Here is a 23,436-nt window from a genome sequence, read left to right as displayed (position 1 = left end):
TGGCCTGGCACTCCAACCACAACGCCATAAACAAACACAAAGATCTAGATACCATCTATCAACCCCTCAGAAAACGAACAGGAAATGACATCACCACAAACCCCAGGAACCCCATTCAGGAGAAAGATAAAAATATAAAGCAGGCGACAACAGCTTCGCTTCACTTGGAGGTTGCCACTGATGATGTTACCTAGCCAGGTAATGAAACGTCTGGATATCAAACCTACAGCTCAGCGAGCAAACCTACACCCTAAACTTGCTTGCATTGCTCTTCACTCAGACTCTTTCCCTATGTCCACACCTAGAAAAATTGTCTCCTACTTACTTAGAACTGCATTTTCAGAATCTGAACTGTGTCTCTCTCTTCATTGCAATATGTCAACAGCTAGTAACATTTGAGCCACAAACAAACTAGGCAAAGACCATCTCCAAAAAAACTCTCCCTTTTGACATTCAATGCTATTATCATCACAGAATACTTCACTATCAACACCCCTGTGTGTTATCATTATCCACAAACGTAACAGGACCAGCCATTTAAATACTGAGACTATGAAATCAGATTATAGGCTGGGAATTCTGCAGTGAAAGCTCACATCCTGACTCCTGAAAGCCTGTTCAACATCTATAAGGTACAAAACCACAAGTGTGATGGAATACTGTCCATTTGCTTGGATCAGGGTGGCTCCCCTCAAGAGGCTCAAAAGAATCAAGGACAAAACCCCTCACTGGACTGGTGCTTTATTGACTACCTCAAACATTAAATCCCTCCACCAATACATTGTGGCAGCAGTCTGTAATATAGTCAAGATGCACTGTAGCAATTACCAAAACTCATTGCCAGTATCTTCCAAATCTGCAATCTCTAATAACTATAAGACCAAGGGCAGCCGATGCATGGGAATGCCATTACTGGAAGAACTTCTCCACATCGTAAGCCATTCTATTTTGGAACTATATTCCCACTATTCTGTATCACTGGGACTAAATCCTGGAATTCTATTCCTAACAATGATATGAGTAAGGAGGCAGCATATGTCAGATATAGACAGCAGAGATCGAGTGAATCCTTAGAAGAAGATAAACGCAGGAGGAGAATAGTTAGAGGAGGAAAATCAGGCGGGAAGAAAGGGGACATGAGATAGCTTTGGCAAATAAAATTAAGGAGAATCCAAAGGGATTTTACAAATACATTAAGGACACAAGGGTAACTAGGGAGAGAATAGGGCCCCTCAAAGATCAGCAAAGCAGCCTACCCTGCAGGAGATGGGGGAGTGAGTATTTTGCATCCGTGTTTACTGTGGAGAAGGAGAAGTACATGGAAGGTACAGAATGTGGGGAAATAGATGGTGACATCTTGAAAAATGTCCATATTATAGAGGAGGAGCTACTTCATGTCTTGAAACGCATAAAAGTGAATAAATCCCCAGGACCTGATCAGGTGTGCCCTAGAACTCTGTGGAAAGCTAGGTAAGTGATTGCTGGGCCCCTTGCTGAGTTATTTGTATCATCGATAGTCACAGGTGAGGTGCCGGAAGAATGGAGGTTGGCTAATGTAATGCCACTATTTAAGAAAGGTGGTAACGAAAAGCTAATGAACTAGAAACCGGGAATCCTGACATTGGGGTGGGCAAGTTGGTGGAGGGAATTCTGAGGGACAGAATTTACATGTATTTCGATAGGCATGGACTGATTAGGGATAATCAAAATGGTTTTGTGCATAGGAAATCATGTCTCACCAACTTGAGTGAGTTTATTTGAAGAAGGAACAAAGAGGATTGATGAGGGCAGGGCAGTACACGTGATCTATGTGGACTTCAGTCAGATGTTTGACAAGGTTCCCCATGGAAGACTGGTTAGCAAGGTTAAATCACGTGGAATACAGGGAGAACTAGCCATTGGACATCGAACTTGCTCAAAGGTAGAAGACAGAGGGTGGTGGTGGAGGGTTGCTTTTCAGACTGGAGGCTTGTGACCATTGGTGTGCCTTAAGGATCCCCCCAGTGCTGAGTTCACTGCTTTTCTTGATGTATATAAATTATTTGGATGTGAACATTGGAGGTATAGTTAGTAAGTTTGCAGATGACACCAAAATTGGAGGTGTAGTAGACAGTGAAGAAGGTTACCTCAGATTACAACGGGATCTTGCTCAAGCTGGGCCAGTGGGCTGAGGAGTGGCAGATGGAGTTTAGTTTAGATAAATTTGGAAAGGCAAATCAGACTTATGCACCGAATGGTAAGGTCCTGGGGAGTTTTGCTGAACAAAGAGACCTTGGAGTGCAGCTTTATAGTTCCTTGAAAGTGGGGTCTCAGGTAGATAGGATAGTGAAGAAGACGTTTAGTATACTTTCCTTCATTGGTCAGAGCATTGAGTATATGAGTTGAGAGGTCATGTTGTGGCTGTACAGGATGTTAGGCCACTTTTCCAGTATTGCATGCAGTTCTGGTCTCCCTTATATAGGAAGGATGTTGTGAAACTTGAAAGAGTTCAGAAAAGATTTACAAAGATGTTGCCAGGGTTGGAGGGTTTGAGCAATAGGGAGAAGCTGAATAGGCTGGGGGTGTTTTACCTGGTGAGTCAGAAGCTGAGGGGTGACCTTTTGGAGGTTAATAAAATCATGAGGGGCATGGATAGAGTACATAGACAAGTCTTTTCCCTGGGTTGGGGGAGTCCAGAACAAGATGGCATAGATTTAGGGTGAGAGGGGAAAGTTTTAAAGGGGACCTAAGGAGCAAGCTTTTCACACAAAGTGTGGTGCATGTAGGAATGAGTTGCCAGAGGAAATAGTGGAGGTTGGTACAATTGCAACATTTAAAAGGCTTCTGGATGGGTACATGAATAGGAAGAGTTTAGAGGGATATGGGCCAAGCACAGACAAATGGGACTAGATTAATTTAGGATATTTGGTGGGCATGGATGAATTGGACTGAAAGGTCTGTTTCAGTGCTGTACATCTCTCTGACTCTATGAGTATAGCCTGAACCTGATGCACTTCAATGATGGAAGAGAGCAGCTCACCACAATGTTCTGAAATGAAATTAGGGGTCGGCAACAAGTACTGGCCTTGCAGCAATGCTCCCTTCTAAGAAAGAAGGAAAAAAGTTTCCATTCTGCTCAATCACACCTTCAGCTCCATCTTTGATGCACTACTCACATCAAAAGCATTACTTTCTTACCTCTGATATCGTCCTCATCTCTGCTTTCTTAAGTCCATGAGACACAGGCTTGAACATATTGGACAGCCAAGTAGTTTAGTCATTTGCTACCTCATCTGATTGGACCACATCATGCAGAGCATGTTCTGATCTCTTCTGCTAAAACTGCTGGAACAAATTTACTCGACTAAACATAATCTTCTTAAACTCCCTCCCCTGCATCTTTCATTATCACCTCCAATAATAAATATGAGAAGCTCATAGACCTCTTGTCTCTAAAGCCCAGATTTTCATGCTGGGATCAAGTAGGCAAGGAATGGAGAATTCTCAGCTCCACCAATCTAACCTTGAAAAATGGCTGCCTAGACATCAGATTTTAGTTTGGGTTGCAGGCTGGGTCAGAAGTCAGGCTGGGCAACCCCTGAAGGCAAGGAGGCTGGCATGTGTGGAGTAGGGGGAAGCAAGTGGCTGCCTTGGGGATCCAGCCTGTGTCCAAAGTTCAAAAATAAACAAAAAGAGATGAAATAGTTTTCCAGCCCCTCTGCATTCCATATCAATTCCAACCATTGCCATGTCATATTCTGATCCAACCCCTCATGACCCCTATGCCAAGGTGTGCCCACCAAACAACCACTGGCTCCACGCTCAGGTATGCCTTACACTCACCCCCAGCACTCATGCCTCAATGCAAAGGCAAGCTCTTCTCTGATGGGACGAATGCTGACATTGGGATAGCTGTCTCCTTGGCAAGTCAAGCAACAGCCTGAAATAATCATACCTATAAACTCAGACAATGGTTTAGTCAAATCATTTATGTAAATGACAAAAAGTAATGGACCTAGCACCGACCCTTGTGGCACTCCACTGGTCACAGGCCTCCAGTCTGAAAAACAACTCTCCACCATCACCCTCTGTCTTCTACCTTTGAGCCAGTTTTGTATCCAAATGGCCAGTTCTCCCTTTATTCCGTGAGAGCTAACCTTGCTAACCAGTCTCCCATGGGGATCGTTATCAAATGCCTTACTGAAGTCCATATAGATCACATCTACTGCTCTTCCCTCATCAATCCTCTTGGTCACTTAGAGTCAAAGAGATGTACAGCATGAAAACAGACCCTTCGGTCCAACCCATCCATGCCGACCAGATATCCCAACCCAATCTAGTCCCACCTGCCAGCACTCTGCCCCTATCCCTCCAAACCCTTCCTATTCATATACCCAACCAAATGTTGCAATTGTACCAGCCTCCACCACTTCCTCTGGCAGCTCATTCCCTACACATACCACCCTCTGTGTGAAAAGGTTGCCCCGTAGGTCTTCCCCTCTCACCCTAAACCTATGCCCTCTAGTTCTGGACTCCCTGACCCCAGGCAAAAGACTTTGCCTATTTACCCTATCCATGCTCTTCATAATATTGTAAACCTCTATAAGGCCATCCCTCAGCCTCTGATGCTCCAGGGAAAACAGCCCCAGCCTGTTCAGCCTCTCCCTATAGCTCAAATCCTCCAACCCTGGAAATATTCTTGTTCTTCAAAAAACTCAATCAAGTTTGTGAGACATGATTTCCCACGCACAAAGCCATGTTGACTATCCCTAATCAGTCCTTGCCTTTCCAAATACATGTACATCCTGTCCCTCAGGATTCCCTCCAACTGCCCACCACCAACGTCAGGCTCACTGGTCTATAGTTCCCTGGCTTGTCTTTACCACCCTTCTTAAACAGTGGCACCACGTTAGCCAACCTCCAGTCTTCTGGCACTTCACCTGTGGCTATCGATGATACAAATATCTCAGCAAGAGGCCCAGCAATCACTTCTCCAGCTTCCCACAGAGTTTTAGGGTACACCTGATCAGGTCCTGGGGATTTATCCACCTTTATGCATTTCAAGACATCCAGCACTTGCTCCTCTGTAATATGGACATTTTGGAAGATGTCACCATCTATTTCCCTACGTTCTATATCTTCGGTAAATACTGATGCAAAATACTTTTTTAGTATCTCACCCATTTTCTACGGCTCCACATAAAGGCCGCCTTGCTGATCTTTGAGGGGCCCAATTCTCTCCCTAGTTATCCTTTTGTCCTTAATGTATTTGTAAAAAAACCCTTTGGATTCTCCTTAATTCTATTTGTCAAAGCTATCTCATGTCCCCTTTTTGCCCTCCTGATTTCCCTCCTACTTCCTTTATATTCTTCTAAGGATTCACTCGATCTATCCTGTCTATATCTTACATATGCTTCCTTCTTTTTCTTAATCAAACCCTTGATTGCACTGGTCATCCAGCATTCCCTATACCTACCAGCCTTCCCTTTCACCCTGACAGGAATATACTTTCTCTGGAATCTCGTTATCTCATTCCTGAAGGCCTCCCATTTTCCAGCCGTCCCTTTACCTGCGAACTTCTGCCCCCAATCAACTTTTGAAAGTTCTTGCCTAATACCGTCAAAATTAGCCTTTCTCCAATTTAGAACTTCAACTTTTAGACTTGGTCTGTCCTTTTCCATCACTATTTTAAATCTAATGGAATTATGGTCACTGGCCCCAAAATGCTCCCCCACTTACACCTCAGTCACCTGCCCTGCCTTATTTCCCAAGAGTAGGTCAAGTTTTGCACCTTCTCTAGTAGGTACATCCACATACTGAATCAGAAAATTTTCTTGTATACACTTAACAAATTCCTCTCCATCCCTGGACGGCACGGTGGCGCAGTGGTTAGCACTGCTGCCTCACAGCGCCAGAGACCCAGGTTCAATTACCGCCTCAGGCTGACTGTGTGGAGTTTGCACATTCTCCCTGTGTCTGCGTGGGTTTCCTCCGGGTGCTCCGGTTTCCTCCCACAGTCCAAAGATGTGCAGGTCGGGTGAATTGGCCATGCTAAATTGCCCGTAGTGTTAGGTAAGGGGTACATGTAGGGGTATGGGTGGGTTGCGCTTCGGTGGGGCGGTGTGGACTTGTTGGGCCGAAGGGCCTGTTTCCACACTGTAAGTAATCTAATCTAAACCCTTAACACTATGGCAGTCCCAGTCTATGTATGGAATGAGCTGCCAGAGGAAGTGTTGGAGGTTGGTACAAGGCTTTTGGATGGGTATATGAATAGGAAGGGTTTGGAGGGATAGGGGCCGGGTGCTGGCAGGTGTGACTAGATAGGGTTGGGCTATCTGGTCGGCATGGACGGGTTGTCTGGCGCTGTTTCCATGTTGTACATCTCTCTGACTCTAATCACTATTACCATCTTTGAGTATGTCCTACAGGCAGGTAAGACCCAGCAGAATTATCAGCACAGTGATACAGTCGGGCGACAGATGTCACGGAAGTCCTCGACAAATCAGGTCAAACATGGGTAAGCAAACCTCCTGCTGATTACCTCATACCATCCTCAGTTGCTGGTGAATCAATTCTCCTCCATGATGAACAACATCTGTGGAAGGCACTGAGGGTGCCAAGAGTGTGGAATGTACTCTGGGTGGAGAACTTCAATGCCAATCAGCAAGAGTGTCTCAACAGCACCACTAGTGATAAAAGTGGTCAGGTCCTAAAGGACAGATCTGCTAGGTGGCAGATGGTGCGGGGACCAACAAGAGTGACAAATATATTTGAGTTCATCCTCACCCATCTGCCTCCTGCAGATACATCTGTCCATAGCCACAATACAATCTTTGTGGAGACAACGTCCTGTCTTCACAATGAGTGAGGGTGCCAGTTGTGTTGTATGGCATTGTCATTGTGCTAAATGGCTTAGACTTTGAACAGATCTGACACCGTGAATCATCCGCAATAGAGTCGCAAACACAATCTGCAATCTCAGTCCTGGATTAAAGAACGGTAGTTGGGCATGCCAGGAGCAGCGTCAACCTTGTGAAATTATAAAACAAGTTTAATTACATACTAAACATTTTCTCTACAGTTTAGAAGGTTACGGGGTGATTTGATAGAAAACTTTTAAGATATTAACAGAGAAAGACTGGTTGGGGATTCTAGAACTGGGGTGGCATGGTGGCTCAGTGGTTAGCACTGCTGCCTCACAGCACCAGGGACCTGCATTTGATTCCTGCCTCAGGCGACTGTCTGTGTGAAATTTGCACATTCTCCCCGTGTTTGCGTGGGTTTCCTCTGTGTGCTTTGGTGTCCTCCCAAAGTCCAAAGATGTGCAGGTCAGGTGAATTGGTCATGCTAAATTGCCCATAGTGTTAGATGCATTAGTCAGAGGGAAATAGGTCTTGGTGGGTCACTCTTCGGAGGGTCAGTGTGGACTTGTTGGGACGAAGAGCCTGTTTCCACACTGTAGGTTATCTAATCTAATCAACTAGGGTGTATCATCTAATCTGAGAATTAGGGCCAGTCTGTTCAGGAGAGATGTTAGGAAGCACTTGTACATACAAAGAATGATAAATGTTTGGAAGTCTCTTCCACAGATTGCAGTGGATGCTGGATCAGTTGTTAAATTTAAATCTGAGATGGATATATTTTTGATAAGCAAAGGTATTAAGATCATTGAGCTAAAGACACTTATATGGAGTTGGGCCACAGATCAGCCATGATCTCATTACGTGGTGGAACAGGCTTGAGACTGAAAATGTACTCCTGTTCCCGTGTTCCTAAACAGCATAAGGACCAAGTGATAGACATGACTAGGCAATTGCACAACCAGTGAATCAGATCTAAGTCTGAAGTCCTACCACTTTGATTGTGAATGATAGTGGACAATTAAACAACTCACTGGAGAAGAAGGTCCACGATTATCCCCAACCCCAATAATGGAGGAGCTCAGTACATCAGTGCAAAAGTAATGCGGAAGTGTTTGCAACAATCTTCAGCCAGAAAAACTGAGTGAATGATCCATCTTGATCACCTCTGAATGTCCCCAGCATTACAGATGTCAGTCTTCAGCTGCAAAATCACAAAACGATTAAAGGCATTGGATACTGCAAAGTTATGAGCCCTGACAACATTCCTGCAATTGTACTTTTGCTCCAAAACATGTTGTACCCTGGGCCAAGCTGTTCCCGTAAAGCATCAGCTGACAATGTGTAAAATTGTACAGCTATGTCCTGAACACAACAGTAGGACAAAGCCAGCCCAGTCAATTAGTGTCACGCTGATCTACTCTCAATCATCAGAAAAATAATGGAAGGTGTCATCAACAGTGCAATCAAGTAGCAATTGCTTAGCAATAGCCTACTTATTGCTTCTCAGTTTGGGTTCTACCAGGGCCACTCAGCTCATTACAATTTTGGTTCAAATATTTGCAAGAGAGCTGAATTCCAGAGGGGAGGGGAGAATACATCAAGGCTGTATCAAACCAATATGGCATCAAGGGTTCCCAGTCAATAAAACAGAAGAGAAGTTTACATGAAAAATACAGTTCAAAGTTTCAAAAGTTGCCCCACCACGGGGCTTACATCAATAACAGAAGTTATATGTAAAAAATTTTTAAGAAGTAAAATTAAGGCAAAGTTCATTACAGTTCAGTTAATGGCACTATGCTCAGGGAAAGCTGATTTAGGAATGATAGAATACCCTGAAGATGTAGTTGGAATGAGACTGCCATTCTGGACCGCTGGATACTAGGCCAGGAACCTCTGCCGAAGAAGACCGCCATGCTGATCTGAGCCACTCCTGGATGAGATCGCCTGCAGACTGCTGGAAAACTTGGACACTGAAGACAAATAAGACCTGCATACAGAGAGAGACCTCTATGCTGGGACAAGACCACCATGCCTGGCCGAGACTGCCTTTCTGCTCCTCCAGGTGCTTGGGCCTAGCTGTGGACCAGGGGCCTAGGCCTAACCTGCAAGTCTGGGCTGGGGGAGTTAGCCTGGGACCTATTGCTTGCTAGGCTAGGGTTGGATCCATGTCCCTCTCAACCTGACATTATTGCCGCTGCTGCCAGAGGCCTCATCCATCACATGCCACTTTCCAGATTTAAAAGAAAACAAAGAAAAAAGGAAAAAAAAAGAAAACATAGAGAAAGAACACAAATGGGAGCCCCGGGCTCAGCCCACAAATCCACTGCTATATTGAGAAAGAATAGGAATCAGAGGGAAATCTCTCTGCTAGTTGGAGTCATATCTAACATGAAGGAAGATGCTTGTGGCTGGAGGTCAGTCATTTCAGCCTCAGGTCATCTCTGCAGGAGCTCCTCAGGGTAGTGTCCAAGGGCTCAACATCTTCAGCTGCTTCATCAATGACCTTCCCTCCATGATAGGGTCAGAAATGGGACTATTTATTGATGACTGCACCACTCATGACTTTTCAGATATCAAAGTAATCCATGTCCAAATGCAGCAAGATCTAGACAATAGGTTTGTGCTGACAAGTGACAAGTCATACTTGCACCACACAATTACCATACAATGACCATATCCAACAAGAGAGAATCTAACTATTGCGTCTTGACATTCAAAGGCATTATCATTGCTGAATCTCCCACTGTCAACACACTGCGGGTTATCATTAACAAGAAACTGAACTGGTCAAGCCACATAAATACTGTGACTAAACCAACAGTTAAAAGGTTGTAATCCTTGTAATCATAGGTAACTCACCTCCCGACTTCCCAAAACCTGTCCATCATCTGCAAGGCACAAATCAGAATCCCCAATTATGTGAATGACTATCACTTCAACAACATTCAATAAGCTTAACGCCATCCAGGACAAAGCAGCCTGCATCACATCCACAAATATTCATGTTCTCCAGTAGTGATGCAGATGCTAAGTAACATTGATACCACACATTGACCAGAAACTGAACTGGACTAGCCATATGAGAACTATGACAAAGTGAGGACTGCAGATGCTGAAGATCAGAATTGAGAGTGGGGTGCAGGAAAAGCACAGCAGGTCAGGCAGCATCCGAGTAGCAGGAGAATCGTTTTGGGCAAGAGCCCTTCATCAGGAATGAATCCTATGAGTACTATGGCTATATTAACATGTTATAGGTTAGGAATCCTTCAGCGAATAACTCCTCATAGCCATCCAAGACAATACAGCCTGCATGATGGCAACATATCCATAAACATTTATTCCCTCCCACTCCAATGCTTAATAGCAGCAGTGTGACCCACTTACAAGATGCACTGCATAAATTCACCAACACTCCTTAGACAGCATCATCCAAACCCATGACCACTTTCTTCTAGAAGGACAAGGACAGTAAATACATGGGAACACTACCACCTCAAGCTCCCCAAAGTCATTCAGCATCCTGATTTGGAAATATACATCTCTTTCTTCATTGTTGCTGAGTCAAATTCTTGGGAGTCCCTCCTTCATGGCACTATGATTCTAACTAGACCAAATGATTGCAGTGGTTCAAGAAGACAGCTCACTGCCACCTTCTCAAGGGCAATAATTACAGGTTGAGCCGACAATGCCCATAGCCTGTGAATGACTTTTGAACAAAATCTGAACTTTTTGGCACATACACAATTTTAATTACTCCACTGACAGTGAGCATGTCTTCACCTGCCACGATCTCATGTTCTGGTATTCCGGCCCTAAACCCCATGGCACTCCCCCACCCCACGCACACCTTCTTTTAACATATCCTGAGAATTTCCATCTTCAACTAAACTTTTGGCATATGCCTTGCATACTTTTAAACACGCTTTATAATTTGTTTTGTAAAAAAAATGAATAGTTGAATTGCACAAAGTCAATCAACAATTCACAAAGAAAGATTTCTGTTTTGCATGAATTCAAAGCATTAAACAGCCTTTCTTGTTCAGACACTATTAACCCGTTACATATTTCCTTCAAATTTTATGTTTCTCTTCGGTTTTATTTTCCATTCTGTTTGATGCTCTAAAATATGCCGGTTTTGAAATGTTTGTAGAATTTTCATTGTTCTCTCATTACGCTGCCAACTAAATGAAGCTAAATAATGAATAATCCAACATTAGTAAAAGCTCCGAGACAGAAGAAAGTTTTCATGTTTAAAAGCCTAAAAGTCGTGTAAAAAGGTTTTGGTAGTAATTTAAATTTTCAACCCAAATATCAGTATTCTTTCCCTGCAGCCATGTGGAGACTTAGCAGTTTCTCTACACTCCTCACTGTTAAATCTGTAGGTTTACATTTGAGGGCATCAATAGTCAAATAGCTCCTCCATTAAGTATATTTCTGATTGTGGTCTAACTTGCACAATATTAATCCATGTAGAACAAAAACCGGTGTATCTTCATTAGTTTTAGCTTAAGTTATTAACACTTAGTGCAGTGTCCAGATAATGGAACATTTTTCCTCTGGCTTTCTCATTCATGACAGACAGCAATTTTCAAACTTCCAAAGTTTCTGTCAGAAACAGTAGATGAAATCTAGTTTTGATGGAAACCAGAATCCGATTGTCCTCAAAGTGAAAAAATTGAAACATCCTCTTCTTTTCCCATTTATTGCAACTTGAAGCATTTCATGTTTCAACTGCTGTTGAGCAAGGATGGAACAAATGCAGTGTCTTTTTATTAAGTTGGTTATTCACATTGCCTAAACTTATCTGGTAAAGTACATGGATCATGCCTGTATTGACAGGTAAATCAGGCCAAAATAAAATTGATGCCTTGTGTTCATTCTCACAACATCCAAAAGATGGATAACGTTTGTGTTGTGCTGAGTTGTCAAAACTGTTTTGAGTGAATTTAAAATGGTAATTAAGCACCCACCAAATTAGTTGCTTTTTACTAAATCAAATGATGATCTGAGCCTCTAATATATGGAAAAAGATTTTCAATAGTTTTGTAAATTTGAAACAAACCAACACAGCTTTTCATATTTTAGTGGCTTTGTTACAAAAGAAAGCTATTACCACAGCAGCAGCAACAACAACAGAGCTGTTTGACATGATGTGAAGTTGACAAGTTCCCTTTTGAAAAGGGATATAGCCATTTTAAACGAAGTTTAAAGGGGTCAGATCCTGGACTTAAAAGGGCAATGCCAATCCTCTCCATAGTGCTAAATTTAATTCAGCTTAGATTTTACCCCTTCAGCAAGGTTTTAAATACAGTATTCAAAAAATTAAATTAAATATATAATGTTCCTTTTGGAGTATTTTAAGTTACAATGCAAATAATATGCTTAAACTAGAATGAATATGCTCTACATTTCCCCCAGCATCATAAATAAACTCAATCTGGATCTGTCTCTGACATCCCAGTTTAGTACTCTAACCCCAATTAGACATGCCTGCGCAACAGGTTAGAAGGAACAGAATGACAAGTTTGACTGTGTTAGAAACATAGCAGTGGTACAGTGATGACACCTGAGGGGGCAAAAGAGATACAGGTTTCTGTCTGTCAAGTCTGTCAGCTAGTTGCTCTTTGATTCTAATTTTATGTTTGAATGCCTACTTTGTCTTTTCTGTGTCTCTCTCTTCCTTCTTTCTTTGCATTCTTCTCATTTTTCTCTTCAATTCTGACTTTTGTTATTTGTGATTCTTGTATTCTTATCTTTTCCTCTGGGTTCTGTTTCTCATTTCTCGTCTCACTATGTTACATTTGCTCACTATCTTTCCTCTTAACTATTCATTTGTCTTTGATGCTTTCTATTTGTGATTATTTTTCGCTCTCTTTCTATTTTCCATTTTTCTTTCCTTCTGACAGCCACTGACTTAACTTGATTTTGATAGTTTTTGATTTTCCTCCCAACTAGATCTCTTTTTCTCATTCTAATTTTATGTTTGATTCTGTTTCTCAATGATTGTTCTCTCAATTTCTCCGTTCCTCACCTGCTGGATCTTTTGTTTAGCAGTTTGAAATTTCCTCTTTCTTTGCCTCTGTCCATTCTGTCTGTCTCTATTCCTCCTTCTATCATTCCATCATTCTTCTTCCAAAAAGTATTATTCTAACTGGTTGTGCTTTTCAGTCTGACTCTTAGACTTTCCCCTCAACTATCTCCACTTCTGACTTCCTTGTCATTCTCTCCCTCTTTTTGGTATTTATTTCAATATAGATATATATTAGATTAAATTGAGTGATAATACATTGAAATGAATCAGGAATCTCTTGTCAATGTCTGCACAAATTTATTAAATGCCAGACAATGACTATCTTCAACAAGAGAAGATCTAATTGCAGGGAAGTTCTATTGATCTGTATCAAAACTTGGTTAAACCACATACACTTCTGGTCTCTGGAAGATTGAAATAGAGACACTGAGAGGACACAGAGAAGATTTGCAAAGATGATCCCAGAAATGTCTGGGTATATAGCAGGAAGGGATTGATAGGCTCAGACTTTTCTCTCTTGAAGAAATACGACTCACCTGATAAAATTATGGTAAAGTGAATACAAAAAAAAAGTTCTCTTTTTAGGCAAAGAGCAGAACAGAATGATACATTCAAATAAATACTCTGGCTACTGAGCAAGTTCTGGAATGGGGACTCGTCAGCAGGTAATTCAATTCCTGACTTTGAATAGCCTGTGGACCATCTGCAAGACCAAAATCAGGAGTTTAATGGAACACTCTCCACTTGACTGGATTTGTCCAACTTGAAAAACATTCAAGTAGTTTGCCACATTCAGGACAAAGCAGTTGGCTTGATCTGAGCCCTATCCACTATCATTATATTCACTCCCTCCACCACCAGCAACACACACCATGTATTGATGTACTGCATTAACTCAAAGTCTCCTTTGACAGTATTCATCAAGCCTGCAACCTCCTCCATGAAGACAACAAAAAGACAGCTGACAATCAAGAACTCCATCATCTTCATGTTCCCTCAAAATGGCACCCCTCAAAGTTGCACATCATCCTGACCTGAAACTATATTGCGATTCTTTCATTGTTGCTGGGTCTGAAGACTATACCTCTTTCCCTAGCAACATTGTAGGTGTATCTATACTATGTAGCTCACCATCAGCACAATTCAAGGACAATAATTTCCACTCTGCTTGTAACACTCAAACCTTACAAATGATTCAAGCTATAACCAATAGTTAACTGAAATGTATAGATCAGGAAAGTTCCAGGTTTTATGTTAATTACTAATCTTCATGATGTTGGTAGGGCAATGTTCCCCAGTATTCCTGGGTTAAAGGATACACAACATCAACCAAACAAAAACCTAATTGAAGACTGGCAAACCATACAAAAGTATATTCAAAGACGTGCAGGTCAGGTGAATTGGCCATGCAGGTCAGGTGAAAGGGCCTGTTTCCATACTGTAGGGAATCTGTATGTAAGATTATTAGATAAGATTGGGCTTTTGAAGGTCCTTTGCAAGAAGATAACAAAATCATTTTCAGTATGATTGATTTCTCTCAGGATAAAATTAACCAATAATGTCTAACATTAACTGATTGATGAACTAATTGCCAGTCTTACTTGAAGTGTTTTAAGTTGGAACCTTGTCTCCAATCTCCCATAGGCACTAAGTTTAGAACCTGAATAAAAGGAAAATATTGCAGATGTTTGAATTCTGAAATAAAAACATAAAGTGCTAGAGAAACTCAGCAGGTCTGGGAGCACAGTGGAGAGAGAATCAGATTTAACACAGAACGTTAACTCTGTTTCTCGTTCCACAGATGCTATCAGACCTGTTGAGTTTCTCCAGCACTTTATGTTTTTATTTTAAGGCTTGATGAGCTGTAAATATTTCAGGAAGAGTGTCAAAAACACAATTTACAAACCATAAAGTTCTACCTTGAAATGGAAGCCAACTGTACCTCTTTTGGCAAGGTCTGCAATGTCACTATTTGTCTTCATGCTTTATTGTACTCGTACACATCAGGCAGTTTTGCATGGCAGGCTGTGACTAAAGGCCCAGATACGTAGACAACCGCATATCTGCTGAGGACCATTGTTGTGGGGCAGTGTGCCTGGAGATGGTTCCAGAGCCATGTTATAGGAACAACAGATTTGTGGTTCAGAAGGAGCTTTACCCCGTGTCAGTTTATCTCAAGACATTGTGGACTCTTCTCCATAATTTTCCACCATGACATTTAATAGATGTAGCACCACTGGAATTTTAACTACTAAAAAGTGACAGCAGAATGGCAATTCTAGGATAGCCATAACAATAAAGATGCTCAGCAGTTTTAAAATGGTGATTCTTATGATTAAGTTTTTACAGGACAATCACAGCTAGGAAAAATTTTGAAACTAAATTATTTTGTCAGGAAGCATAGAGTTATAGTCAAAGAGTTGAACAGCATGGAAGCAGACCTTTCGGTCCAACTTGTTGAGACCAACCAGATATCCTAAATAAATCTAGTCCCATTTGCCAGCATTTGGTCCATATCCCTCCAAACCCTTTCTATTCAGGTATCCATCCAGATTCCTTTTAAGTGTTGTAAATTTTTACTTTCAGACTGTTATGCATGGGATCCTTGAAATTAATGTTTTATAGTTTTTACTGGAATTAAAAAAATAAAACTGTTTGCATCAAGAGAACCAGAACTCTCTTTATATATCACAGGTTGTGGTACATCTGTTGTCTTCTGGTTAGGAGAATTATATTTACATTCAACTTCTTCGGAAATATTCACCAGTTACAGGTAGTTAGGTTTTAAAGTGCTTGTTATCATTTACCAGGATCCACCACTGTCTGCCTCTGTAAGTTCCCAGAACCTCAAAACAGTGAAAACCTATTTACCTTTCCCAACCTTGTACTTCGATCCGATTTTGTTCTCATTTGGGCGGAGGGAAGGGATGTTGGGGGAGTGCAATGGATTAATATAGAATGCCATGTTGGTTGGCAATAGATCGGAAACTTTGAGAAGTGAGTTTATGAATTCGAAGTCTGTTGGTGACTGATTGCTAAAGATCCGAAAATATTCAAGTTGCACGGATGCTAAACGCACTGTGGAGAACACCTGGTGGCTCGATACTTGAAAATGATCTGCAGAACTAAGTCTAGTGCGACACAAGATGGTGAATGCGAGCATGTGAGTGTGCAGGAGTGAAGTTCCTAACGGGGGAGGATATCTATCTATCTCAGGATGGAAAAATGGAGCGATGTCTTTCATCCTCTCTACCTTGTGTCGGCTTTCGAAAAACTTATGTGCAGCGCTGCATAAGTTGGTGATTAAAATGTGATATTTTGTGGGGGTTTTTTGTAAAAAGATTGACCATTATGAGCCACGATCTGTGGGAAAGGAATCGAAGACATTCCACTCCCCCCATATTCCCCCCCCCCACCCATTTAGCATTTTATTGAAGTTAAATTAAGGTGATCACCTACTGTATTAACGATTTTTACTGCTTTATTTAGTTACTGCATTCCTGTATTTTTTTAATGAATGCTATTTTAAAAATTAATTTTGGTTGGTAATTTTAACAATGTATGGGCCCCACTCGATCATGCCATTCCAGTAAAAAATGATTTATCCACGAGGTGGGATTTCGCAACAAAAAATCCAAACCGCCAGGTCTGCACCTCAGTGGGAGGGCTGCGTTTACATTTTTTTAAAAAAAGTGATGACAAAATGTGTATCTGACAGTAAATAGGGGGTCTGGGTGAGAAGGGTCATTGCCCTTTTAAGGGTGGAGGAGGTTGTTGATACAGATGACGGAAATTGTGTTACAGGGCGGCGGCGTGGCTGCGCAAAGACACTCCGGGGAAATCTCAATTTCTTCACCAATCACCCCCGACAAATCCCCCCGGCCGCTCTTTCTCCCCGTCCCCGGGATCGTCAAGCATTCGGCCATGAGGAGGAGCGGGGGGGTCAGGGAGAGCTTCAGTCATTAATAGGCCCCGAAGGTAAGACTGTACCCGGGCTCTGGTGTGGCGGAGAGATCGAGCTCGCTTTGTTTCTGATGATGATGATGGCTTGGGAATCGCACGGAGACAGAGACACACACTCGGAAATGTATGGAGCGCAGTTGACCGGCAGCTGAGCGCAAGTGGGGTGTGATCCCCGAGCAGCCCGGGCTCTCTCTCTCTCTCTCACACACATACACATACACACACACACACACAGAGAGATCGCGAACTCCAGAGCCTGGCTGTGTCACTAATACCCGGGGCTCTTCTCACTGTCCCTGCTCGCCCGTCCGCACAGGCACCCAACCAAAGGGGGTCAACTCTCCCAAGTTTGACTGCTCCATTTCAACCCAGCACTTGGCATAATTTTCCAATACAATCGACCAACTTCGGCCTTATCTAACAACATTGTAGCTTTTATTTGAAGGGGGAAATGCACAGCCTACGATAACTTCATAGTTTAGAATAATTCTGATGTAGCGGTGGACAAATCCGCAACTCAGGTTAGAGAAAGTTGCGAGAATGTAGTTTGGTACTGTGTCAGCCCCCACCCCGCTTTCTAAATTTAATTCACGCCTTCAGTGCGTGTGAAGGCGAAGAACACCCAGCGATCCCGGGCATCGGCCGGATCAACTCGGAATCAATACAAGCAATCTAAAAAAAAGTTGTTGTGAAGTGGGCCCGAATCGCTTAAGTGGGAGAGTCGAATGAATGGATCGGGGACAAATGAGATCTGATGGGCAGGAACGATGTTATCTCTTTTGCAGGGAGTGTACTGTACAAAGGGCAGGACTGTTCAACCCACATCGTCATACCCTAAAGAGGAACCTTCCATTTTTGTTTTACTGTACTTGCTCACCAAGGTCACAGGTTGAAGCGTGTGAGTGAGTTGTAACAGGGCAGTGCACTGTGCACTGAGTATTAGATGGTGAGGGATTGCATTGTCTCTAGAATATGAGACGATTGGTAAAAATATACTTGACTGTGTTCAATCATCTGGCCCTGATGACATCATAAATTAGGGGAATCAATTAGCTCCAGGTATAATTCATCCTTAACTATTTTTGTTGCATTCTCAATAGTTTTATCCTGAAATCAAACTTTTGTTCTCACCTTTTCCTAGTGTGCTAACTAAATGCAATAGAAGGAATGTGAGTATATAAATGGAAAGATAACAAGGCTGTTAGCCATATCTGACCTGAATATTGGATAACTTCTTTAGCATTTTAATACATTGTAAGTAAATAAACTGTTTTAAACATATATGCATGAGAAATATTGCAGGCATACAGCAGATCTGTAGCATCTCAACCAGAAACTTTGGTCAGCATATTAAATATGTTGAACCTTTGTGAGAAAAGATCTAACAGAATCCACAGGTGAAACTTTAATTTGTTTATCTGTCTTCAGACATGGAGGACCTGTTACACTTTTCTAGGTATTCCAACATTTCTTTCTATCTTTTTTCATCTCAAATCAGTATGTAAGCTAGTCTCAGTCTTTTGGGCGTTGAAGTTTGCAAGATTAGTCTTTCTACAAAAAGAAATCGTATAAACCTCAGTAAATCTGTCTCTTCATTTCTTCATAGTATCCATTTTAATTTATCTGATTCTTAAAACGATGGCTGGCACTGCATTGCAATAAGCAGTGAATAGTGACTGAAGCCAACCATTTTTCTGCAAAAGGTAGGATACATTACCTCTCTTTTCTGATATTCAAATGTGGGAAATGATGTCTTTGGAGGGAGAGAGTATAGGAATATTTAGTGTATCTGACAATACCAATATAGTGATCTGATTGGCTATCAACACAAATGTATAAATTATTTAATTCCATAGAACCCGTGTGGTCTACCAAATGATAACAAGTATAGAGAATCCTCTTATTTAAACTTGTACCAGTTTAATTTCTGTATACAATTTTATGAAAGGAATTTCTCATGTCCTTAATATTTTGACATGTTTTTAGAATGCAATGAATTTATTATAATAAGGCTAATAGTATTCTACTGGTTCTTAAATGTAATATTAAGATATATTTTTGTGACATAGCTGCTTATCAGGTGCACTGGTAACACTGGCCTTCCAATTGAAAGATGGTGTGTGATGATGATTGACATGCAATAGTCCCAGGTCATAGAAAGACATTTTGCATTCATATTGCACCTCCTTGACACATCCCTAAGGGCTTCATACCAGAAAAATATATGTTTTAGTTTTGTCACTGTTGTGATATAGGTAAAATCTTGAAGCCAATTTTGCACAACTATCATATAAATAATATTGAATCTGTTTTTGTGGTATTGGTTCAGAGAGATTTTGCCAGGACATCTGCCTATCTTTGATTATTGCTTTGGCAACTTTTACAACCTCCTGAACACAGGCAGGACCTTGATTTAATATCTTGTCAACAATATGGTGCTTCCATCAATACAGCATGCCCTCACTTGTCAGGTACATTCTGTGCTAACTTTTTCTAAAGTTGCCTTTAAGCATTAAAGTTTTTGCGTTAGTAGTGAAAGTGTTTCTACTGAGCAAAGTCTGACACTGAAGTATCTTACATATTTTATCTGCAATTAGTATTTCTATCAGGTCTGGGGTTACTTACAGCAATTTTCTTTTTATGTGGAGCCAGTCTTAACTGGAAATAGGACAAAAGCAGTAATGCATAGGACATTGAGAGGGTATGGGATAGTGAAATGCAAACAAAAACTGCTTTTTCTTAGCATTGCTTTACAGTTTTTAGTGCATCCATGTACCGTTATTCCATTGAATTGCGCAGTTTTTATATTTCATTCCTGTCTGCTTTTTCTTAGCATTGCTTTACAGTTTTTAGTTGAATAGTGTACCGTTATTCCATTGAATTGCGCAGTTTTTATATTTCATTCCTGTTCAAGAACCCTTACAACTGTTACTTAATTCCTTTGAAAGTTCAAGAGTTCCAAAATATTCATTTGTTTCCTTTTACATGGAAGAAATATTGCATTCTTTCCTCTTATGACCTGCTGTCAATATAGTTATTCTGAGAGAGAGAATTTTTTTTAAAAACATTTAAATATACTTGTTTCAGGGAGATCTAATCAAGTTATTGTTCAAATTATGCCTATTAACAAGAAATATTGAGTAACTTTGCAATTATACCTTCAATTCCAGGTAGTTGGTTTTACTGAAGAAGAGCAAGTTTGCATGTGACTGTCAGAGTCAGTTATTTTCCAGATGATAGTTGGGAATTTAAATCTGTGCTTTCATGTAGTGAAAGTGGAAAGCAGTGTTGAAATCTTTTGCTTTTATGAGGCTCTACCTGGAAACCACATGTACAGTTTCAATCTCAATCTACTTATTCATATGAACACCAGGCTGTGAAGTCATAGAAATCTGAAGTAAACAATGAAATTCCTATTTTAGAAGAAATGACGTGTATAAAACAATGTTTATATAATATTTATATTTACTTTATTGCTGAAGCTGTGAAGGGTAGGAATTTCTTGCAATAGTAATTCACAAGAGTTTTTTTTATTTTCTTCAGTATTTAAATATTCATTCATAAGTGGAACATTCCTCTGAAGTTAATTACGCAAGAAGATAAGGTAAATCAAGAAATGATTTGGTCATACCAAGTTTAGTTTGAAACAGTTGTAGATTATAGATGTAATGGAAGACTGAAGAGGTTAAGAGATTCAATTTTTTAGCTCATGGCAAAGTAAGTATCAGGGTTGGAGATTTTGCAGTGCGATTAATTTTCAACAATTTAAGGATGCATGAAGTGTTCTGTTAGAATATTAGTCAGTCATTTCTTAAATACTAATCTTGATTCTTGATCTGAAGGACAATGCGAACTTAAGAATTTAATGGATTAATAAAATGTATCCACTTGCTGTGTGAGTGTGTCTTTGTATTGAAAGTCCAAGAATTGAATACAGTTGGGATTTTGTAAATTGTCTTTTCCTTTAGAAGTTAGATCAATTATTTCAGGACTGAAAAAAAAGGATCAATTTCAGAAAAGCCTCAAAAGACTTTATTGGCTCATGACATTCAACTGTCCAAATTTTGCAAATTTGTATAAAATGTGAAACACATTTGGATCTTCAACTCTGAAATTAAATTTTGTGACTGGTATTGTAAAATATAATGCTTTACTCAATAGTGACTTTGCTGGATAGTTAGGGAATTGCAATAGGGTGTCATGGATCATCATTGAACATAGACTACGTTTTAGGCAAATATTTAAAAAAGTCTTGCATTTATCTAAGTCCTTTTGTGATATTGCTACATCCCTCATGCCTGTCAAATATTGAAGTGCTTTTGAAATGAAGTCACTGTTATATGATGGGAATTACGGTAGCCATTTAGTAACAAGGTAAATGACTTGATAACTTGCACTTGGTGGATTTTGTTGAGAGAGACACTGGTGACCAGGACAAGGGGAAAATTCCTCTGCTTAATTTGAAAGATCTCCTGTAGACTTTTATTTAAGTGGAGAGATTGGAGATCATTTTAATATTTAATCTAAAAAACAGCACCTCTGATAATGCACGACTCCATCAGTACTCAACTGAAGTATCCTCTTAGATCATGGATTTAATTTCCTGAATGGCACTTGAACCACAAACTTCTAACTTAGGGTGAGTGCCACAATTGTGCCAAGTGTGATACTGATATCATTAAAGCAAACTGATGAACTCTGTTATTCTGAGTCACACCAGTTCAACAAGATTATGGAGTCCATGCGATCTACTTATCAAAGTATTGTACCAAACTTGATGTATTATCCCAAGCATCACTGGGGACATAATTATCCTACTCTTTGAAATTTAAAATAAATACACATAATCAAGGTAAAGTTTGTATAAAATTAAAATTTAGCAGTTGTTAAAAAGAAAAATAGTAAACATGGAAATAGTGGTTTATATAGACAAATAGAGTTTAATGTCACAGGTTGAATACTTTTTGTCAGTTTTGATTGTGTTATATACTTACAATTGTAAGGAGAGGTGGAGAATAGTGAAAATGTATTGTGTTCAAGTTTCGATCTATAGAAGGTTTCTGCAGTAAATGTTAGTGAGTTGCTGTTGTTGAGGTGCTCTATTGTTGCCTAGAGATGTTAGCATGGAAAAATCTACTTCTAGTTTCTGTAATCATCAAGTTAACACAGGAGTTTAAAAGTAAGGGGATGAACAGAGATTTAGCTGAAGTTGAAGAAAGGTGCAGTGTGAAGTGCAAGAGAGTAACAGGCAGTCTGTGAGAGGGGCTTTCAGGGAGTAGGGGTAGAAATCATCTCTAATCAAACTTCTGTACTTTGTGCTGTTAATACGTTCAGCAAGACAAGTGTGTCTTTTAGTTCCTCTCCAGCCAGCTGCATGATTAATTTTTATATCTTTACAATAACTTGAATTTATATGCACTTTTCACAACCACTGGATGTCCCAAAGAGCTTTACAGCCAATGAAGGTTTTTTTTTGGTTGTAATGTAAGCAACGCAGAAATTAATTTAAACTTAGAAAACTCTTACAACCATGTGGTCATGACCAGATAATCTGTTTTCTTATGTTGTTGGTAGTAGGATGGATAATGGCAAGGATAATAAGGTATATATCCCCTGCTCTTCTTAGAAATAGTGCTGCAGGATCATTTACATTCATCTGAATGGGCAAATGGCACCTCAGTCTAATACCTTATATCAAGGTGAGAGTGTAGTGCTTTGCAGTACTGTACTAAAGTATCAGCCATGATTTGATGCTCAAGTGCGTCTTGAATCTGGAACCTCATGATTCATTGGTGAGTATATTACCAACTGAGCTGTGGCCTTCAGTATTTAAAGAAATTAGTTTACATTTTTTCAAAAAGTCTTGAACTGTAATATAAAATAGAATATGTACTGTACTGAAGTTTTCAACATGTTTCAATTTTTGAATTTACAATTCAGATTGATACTACCTTACACATCATATATCCAAGTATTAGATCATTGAACAGTGCAGCACAGAAACAGGCTTTTGGCCCACCATGGCTGCACTGACTATGATACAATTCTAAACTAATCCCATCTGCTTGCACATGGCCTGTATCCCTCTATTACCTGCCTTTTCACGTGTCTCTCTCTAAATGCCTCTTTAACTTTGCTTTCATATCTGCTTCTACCACCTTCCCTGGCAGTGTGTTCCAACTTTTCCTCATCTTACTTGAACATATGCCTCCTCTATAGTTGACTTTTCCACTTGAGAAAAAGACTCCAACTATGTCTGCTATAGGAAATATGTTGTTAAACTTGAAAAGGTTCAGAAAAGGTTTACAAGGGTGTTGCTTAAAAATGTGTTGCTGGAAAAGCGCAGCAGGTCAGGAAGCATCAAAGGAGCAGAAGAATCAACGTTTTGGGTATAAGCCCTTCTTCAGGAATGAGGAGATAAAAGGTAGGGAGGAGGGACTTGGGGAGGGGCATTAGGAATACGATAGGTGGAGGGAGGTTAAGGTAAGGGTGATAGGTGGAAGGCGGTGATTTCCCTCCCCCCACCTTTTCTCAGTCCCAACCCTCAGACTCAGCACCGCCTTCTTGACCTGCAATCTTCTTCCCGACCTCTCCGCCCCC

The 23,436-nt window shown here is 40.6% G+C and overlaps 1 protein-coding gene across 1 annotated transcript in view; it reads left to right on the top strand.

Annotated features, from left to right (window-relative positions):
- The first annotated feature begins 16,637 nt into the window (after positions 1-16,637).
- Positions 16,638-23,436, top strand: part of LOC122557217 (BCL-6 corepressor-like protein 1) — a 167,762-nt gene continuing 160,963 nt past the window's right edge. The window contains exon 1 of the mRNA XM_043704668.1: positions 16,638-16,851. The gene's annotated coding sequence lies outside the window, so the exon portion shown is untranslated. The remainder of the gene's footprint in view (positions 16,852-23,436) is intronic.

Source organism: Chiloscyllium plagiosum, chromosome 15, assembly GCF_004010195.1.
Source record: "Chiloscyllium plagiosum isolate BGI_BamShark_2017 chromosome 15, ASM401019v2, whole genome shotgun sequence".
NCBI lineage: Eukaryota > Metazoa > Chordata > Chondrichthyes > Orectolobiformes > Hemiscylliidae > Chiloscyllium > Chiloscyllium plagiosum.
Note: the sequence above shows the minus strand (reverse complement) of the source record. Positions and strands in the feature narration are given on the sequence as shown.